The sequence below is a fragment of the Adiantum capillus-veneris genome, chromosome 18 (assembly GCF_014529385.1).
Source record: "Adiantum capillus-veneris isolate H3 chromosome 18, ASM1452938v2, whole genome shotgun sequence".
Taxonomy (NCBI): domain Eukaryota; kingdom Viridiplantae; phylum Streptophyta; class Polypodiopsida; order Polypodiales; family Pteridaceae; genus Adiantum; species Adiantum capillus-veneris.
Window position 1 is genome coordinate 64,454,017 of NC_140948.1, and position 6,999 is coordinate 64,461,015.

The window sequence follows — 6,999 nt, forward strand, 5'->3', positions numbered from 1 at the left end:
AAGCGAGAGAAGGATTGGGAGAGTCTATGGTTAGACTTGTAGACAATTGGCGAGTTAGACCGTCCCAAGTCCAGAAATGGGTAAATAGGAAATACTCCGGAGATAAAGATCCAAGTGATCATGTAGAAGCTTTCAGAAGAGTGATTAGAACAAAGGAAGTTTTGGATTTTGCAACACAGTTTGCAAGATTTGGATTGCTTCTGGTATACGACACTGCTACATGGTTCGACTCAGTGGAAAGACGGGATTTTGAGATTATAGATGAGTTGTTTGAAGAATTCATCAAAGAATTCTCGCAAAAAGGCATAGCTTACAATACAGTCTTGCAAATTCACAGATTCAAATAAAAAGAGGGTGAATCAGTACTCAAAGTGGCATTACGGGTCAAGAGATATGTAGTTCTTTTCAAGAGCAAAATTACCTACGTAGGCACACGACTAAGGCCGATCTTTATCCAGGGAATGAGACATGTGGATCTTCCAAAGAATCATATGATAAGGAGCGTGACGCTAAACGAATTGATCAAAGAAGCTCTTTTTGGTGGATAACTGTGAGAAATATAAAGAAAAGGATTGTAAGATTCAAGAGGACGACACATCCTCTCAATGCAGATGCTAAGGTCCATTGCAAAACCAATGGCACCTATTGATCAAGAAAAGTTTATTGACGAAATGGTCAAGAGGTTAATTCCTCTTGTAAAGTCCTATCTATAGGAGCTTAAGTGGTGCAAAATTGAGAGGAAATGGACAAACCATACGAGGGAATAGTGCTACTATAGCATGGAATATTCTAGGGAGAGGTATGTACAACCTATTCTAGTAGCACCTACTCCACCTAGATACATTATGGGGAATGCGCCAGGTCTAGTGTTTCAAGGCCACAGTCTATCTTAGGACACCAACCTCCATTGCTAGGTGCTAGAATTCCTAAAGACATGAGACACACACCAATGATGGAAGTATCTAATAAACAAGCATTAGTACAAACTACAATGTATTATAACCACCAGAGTGGGTACCCTTTGCAGCAACAGAAGATGAGAGAAACACATGGAGTGGAGAGGTTGGTACAATCTCCACCTCCTACATTTTGACCTGAAGAAAGAAGATATGAGATGGACGTATGGACATTGCGGTTCATTGTGAATAGAGGCTTAGCTAGGTTAGAGCCTGTTTACAGCCAAGAGGAAATGCAAGAAGAAGCTCCTTGATCTTAGATAGATTGTCACAAAAGCTATGACAACCACTTGGTTAAGTAACGTCCTCAAGCAGAGGTCACTCAAGTAAATGCCTATTGTCTTGATTGTGGCATCATTCACTTGATTCTTGATTTTTAAAAAAACCCAAACCGAGTCAAAAAGATCACAAAAAATGTATCAGGAATAGTTCAGCTACCGGATAGCTCGGAAAACAAAAACGCAATACTAATTCAAGTAGTTACAAGAGTGCAAGCTTAAAAGGAAGCTAATGAGAACCAAAAGATAGAGAAAACAAAAACTGATGCCAGTCTAGAGATGGGTGATCCAAAGACTGATGCACCTAGTCAACAAACCAAGAGCAAAAGGAATAGTTGGAAACCTAGAAAGGCTAGGATGAAAGCACATAGGGAACGAGAGCAGCAATCCCTAGCTGAAGAGCTTACCCAGGCTAAAGAGAAGATAAGACAACATGAGTAAAGGGTTGCACCTTCTCTTACGTAGACGTCTCAACCTCCAGAAGAACCATTCATGGAAGAAAAACCGAGAAGTGATAGTTCAAGAGAACTAGTATTGGTCGAGAAGGTTAATGAGCCATTAGACGCACTCCTGAAGGCTTATGAAACATGGCTCAAAAATAGCCAAACCCAAGAATAGAGGTGGATGACATATCTATATCCGAAACTAAAAAAGAAAAGGCTCAAAATGTACCAGAAAATGATTCAAACAGCCTAGGGTTTACTAGAACCACAAGTTGGAAAACCTAAGGATGTGATCCTTATCTCACCTACACCAGAAATCCCACCAAACTAGGAACAAATAGAGCTAGATTCTAGTCACGAGCATGGACCAAAGCTCAAAGACCCAGCATTAGAGCCAAGGATAGTGTTGAATACCGTGGATAACTCTTTCGAGGGATTTAACCTAGCTATACCTGAGGGTTGTAAAGAAATAGATGGTATTGACAAACTGTGGAAACAAGTCAAAGAGGCCAATGAAGCGAGTGAGCTAAGCACAAAGAGTAAACAAGACTTGTGATAGAAGAGGAGAGTCTTTTCCACCAATAGAGGAATTTGAGGATGGATCTCAAATGAATCTAGAAGTGCAATTATATTGTGGAGACAAAGGATCTGTACAGTCTATGAACAATCAACCCCATTTGATAAGAACACTACTGTTTGAGCACGAGGCCATGTCAGATGTTATTGCAGTCCCATCACCACAGAGACTCTCTCCTGAGAAATTCATTGACTCTAAAGGGCTGATAGACACTTTGTTGACACCAGTGACCTATAATAAGTGCCTCACAGAAAGTTTTAAGGACATTAATTTTTGCACCACATTTTCAAGCTATCACCCTGCCATCATGAGCCTGAAATGCCTCAGCTAAACACTAGGCTAGTGCCATTAAACAAGGTAGGCAAGTACTATGAGGGAGAAGATGGGAACACCACTCTTCCGATGGAATTCCAAGGTGTAAAACCCATGGCAATTCTTGACAATGGAGCTCGTTTGCCATTGGAAAAAAAGAGATCTGTAAACAATGGGGAAAACCATCAGTGAGGGCTACCAGGATTAAATTGCAGCTTACAGACGGACACATGGAAAAGCCCATAGGACTGCTAGAAAAAGTAGTTGTTACTTCTTGTGGCATTTAATAAGAGCATACCTTTGCTATTGTTGATTTCAGCAAGAAGAACAATTACAACATAATATTGGGAAGACCATTCATGTGGCAACTGAAAATGGTCCAAGATTGGGGCTATGACCATATCTACCTGAGACATATGGAAACCACGACAAGGATAAACTTGAAAGACCATAGCTACAAGGATGTGACAAGAACACCGGTTGAGGAGTTTGATTCCGTTATGATAGTATGATCAAAACTTCCAGCATGGTTGGGTAAGCCTAAAGAACCATGGATGTGTGGAGATTCGCAATGCAAAAGCTTAAAGCAAGATGATTGTATTCTAGAAAGGGAAATTGAAGATAAGGATTATATCCCATAACCATTTCCTGAAGAAGCATTAGAGCCACTAGAATGGGAACACATCTTGGCTACTCTGGATCCGTGCGTTGTGGATGATGGTCCCACAACAAAGTTTTGTGATAAATATGGCTTTGATGTCATTCCTTGTTTTGCAGTGAGTGTGATCCAAGAAAACGAAGAGAAACAGGCATTGATAAGTCCCCGAAATCAAAAGAAAACAAAGGAATGTCACAAATTAGAAGACCAGTTCTATGAATCTATAGAAAACTTGGAGCTTCAAGACGATGCTGACAATGAAAATCTAGACAACCCAGCAGGTGACATGGATGACACTTTAACTAATGCATGGTTTTATGATTGTCCAAATCAAAGACCTTGAACCAATGCCAATTCTACAAGAATAAAGTGCATCCAAAGTGGATTCCAAAATCCTCGATGGTGAAGAAATCGCTAACGAGCATCCTCATACATGGCTTCTATACATGAAGAAAAGACTCAGCCAAAAAGAACACGACCATGTCGATCCAAGAGAAACCATATAGTAACTTTCCATAACCAGCCAAACCACCAAGGGAAAGCACCGGATATCAACCTTGCTGAGGATAGAAGTGACAATAATGATTCTTATGACACCCCCTACCAGGAACTCAGGTCATCACTATCACTAGTAGTTGTTAAGAAACCATGGAAAGCCAAAAGAAACAAACAAGTCAGAGCCAAAAAGTTTAAAAAATCTAGATATCAAAGAGCCAATTAGGCCAAAAGCAGGTATGGATCAAGAAGATGAAGATCTCTGATGGAAAATCATAAAGTCACAAGCTTCCACAACTCAGATTTGGGTTCCAAAGAAGTTGATTCAAGCATAAAGAGGTGAGGAGTTTATTTGGATTCCAAAATGGTCAATGTATCAACTCCCAAAGTCTGAATCCCATCCCCAACCAAGCATACAAGCGCTAAAGAAAAGACCGCTGCTGACTCACATGAAGACAAGGTGGATCCCAAAGAAGTCTCTTCAAACACAAACGACGCAGGGACAAGTATGGGTTCCCAAACAAGCATCATCAACAAGACAACTAGTCACTGCACTGCCGCTTGAATTCTTTCAACTCCTCCTACACTTACAGTACAATTAGAAGCAAGCAAGTCACTCACTTCACCATTGCATGTTGTACAAGACTTATGGATAAGGAGATAAAGTGAATTCACAGGAAAGCTCAGAAGCAAAATAATCAGAGGCAATCAAAGAGGAAGTCCAAATATCTCTACAACCTTCAATCAAAAAATTGGCACAAGAGCTTCAAGGAACATCAATAGGAAGCCTCGCCAACATGCCAATAAGAAAATTGCCACATCCTGCACATCATAAATTTTTTCCATGCATTGACTATGTATGCATAATAGGGCTACATTACAAGGCCTACACTGGCACAATTTTTAATTGCCCAAGCACAACATATACCCTTGGCGATACCTTGCCATCCACGAGCACTCCAAATGGGGGGGGGGAGGCATTCTAAATGCGGACCTAATATTATGAATATTGGAGGGAAATGTTTTGTGAGCTGCATTGAATTTTTGCGTGTGATTGTGATAATGTTTGACAAAATTCAGAGTATATGCCCTCATAATAGCGTTAAAGGAGGAGTACGCAGACAAAAGCCATATATGAGCCCTCGAGTGAGCCCCTAGGGACATGTGTACATTGTACATAGCGTTTGGAATTTGGTTCAAATGGTTTTGCTTTTTGTTGAGTTAATTTTTGGTTTTGTTTAGTTATTTTTAGAGATTTTCTCTTTTATTTTTATTTTTTGGAAAAAATTCATAATCTAGATGAAGAAAAGACTGAAGAGATGCTTGAGCAGTACAAAGAGAAGAAGGTGCAAGAAAACGACAAAACTTCACGAGGTCTCAAAAGCCATATGCACAAGGCTATAATGTCAGAGGTAAGAAAAGAATGCACAACAAAATGAGGCCAAAAATGACTTGAGAATGGTCATAACACTATGGGATGGCCTACAAGGACAAAGAAAGTTGGTGATGCGACTAAACAAGAGCACCCATCAAGTGTAAAGTTGCCTATAGACACTTCACGTGACTACGAGGCCGTATACAGGAAGTAGATCTTTATACTCCATATCTTCTATCTTGTATGTGAATTTTTGAAGCCTAACAAACAAAAGGGAGTAACAATACTGACAAAAAAGAGAGAGAGTCAAAAACGATAGTTCAGTCATCTATCACGATAAATGTCTGCAGGAGCAACCAGGGATCAAGCCAAATTCTGGTCGTCAGTATTAGTTCTACATGTATTTGGTAGCCAGAAGGTGCTAGAGATGCCCATCAATCTTTTTCGAGACTGAAATCCAAAATAATCTAGATGAAGAAAAGACTGAAGAGATGCTTGAGCAGTACAAAGAGAAGAAGGTGCAAGAAAACGACAAAACTTCATGAGGTCTCAAAAGCCATATGCACAAGGCTATAATGTCAGAGGTAAGAAAAGAATGCACAACAAAATGAGGCCAAAAATGACTTGAGAATGGTCATAACACTATGGGATGGCCTACAAGGACAAAGAAAGTTGGTGATGCGACTAAACAAGAGCACCCATCAAGTGTAAAGTTGCCTATAGACACTTCACGTGACTACGAGGCCGTATACAGGAAGTAGATCTTTATACTGCATATCTTCTATCTTGTATGTGAATTTTTGAAGCCTAACAAACAAAAGGGAGTAACAATACTGACAAAAAAGAGAGAGAGTCAAAAACGATAGTTCAGTCATCTATCACGATAAATGTCTGCAGGAGCAACCAGGGATCAAGCCAAATTCTGGTCGTCAGTATTGGTTCTACATGTATTTGGTAGCCAGAAGGTGCTAGAGATGCCCATCAATCTTTTTCGAGACTGAAATCCAAAAAGTTAGATTAGAAAGCCAAATACAAGTCCAAGTCAAGCCCAAACTTTGTCAGTAGGCTATGAATAGAGAATACAAGCCAATGATGAAGAAAAATTCAAAAAGGATAGAACTCTAACCCTTGGCCAGAGATGCAATCTTTTCAAATCTAAAGCCATGATAGCCATCTACATACCCTGTACATCATGTATATGAGTTGTTGGGACAAATGGGCTATGATAGCTCATAGATGGTCATCTATAGCAAATGATGTCGGATAAGGCCCTTTTGAAGCAAGTTGCTAACTTGGGGAATTAATTGGGTTTTGTCAGGCTTTAATTAAGTCATGTATCAAGTAGAAGCAATATAAAGATTCACACAGCACACAAAAGCTATCAGTGGAAAATGTGACTTTGATCACCTTGATGCATGAACAAAAAAGTCCCCAATGAAGAAGAGCAAACACAAAAGGCAAACAATTGAAGACTCAAAGCTGTAAGTCATTCCTGAAGTTATACTAAGGCCAACAAGCACTAGACATCAAAAGAGATTCTAGTAAGGAATTTACAAAGGCATCCAAAAGACAATGTACAAGCAGTGGACAAAAATGACAAGAAAGACCAAATCGACATTAACAATCAGGTCATGTCAGGGATGACATGAATGCGGAGGACGGAAGTGCTGACCCATGGGTCAACAGTAAGATCAACAATATGACATAACACAATTTTCGTACCAAAGTGTTTTTTTTTGAGAGTTATGAAATGATACGGATTATGGTCAAAAACACCATTTGTAATGAGTAGTTATTCTAGTTGCAGAAGCTGGGGTGCAATGGCACTTCCAGTAAATACAAAGCCATTTGACCCATTGAACTCTATTTTTGGTTTAACCTATGGTAGCCTTAGTATATAAGGTA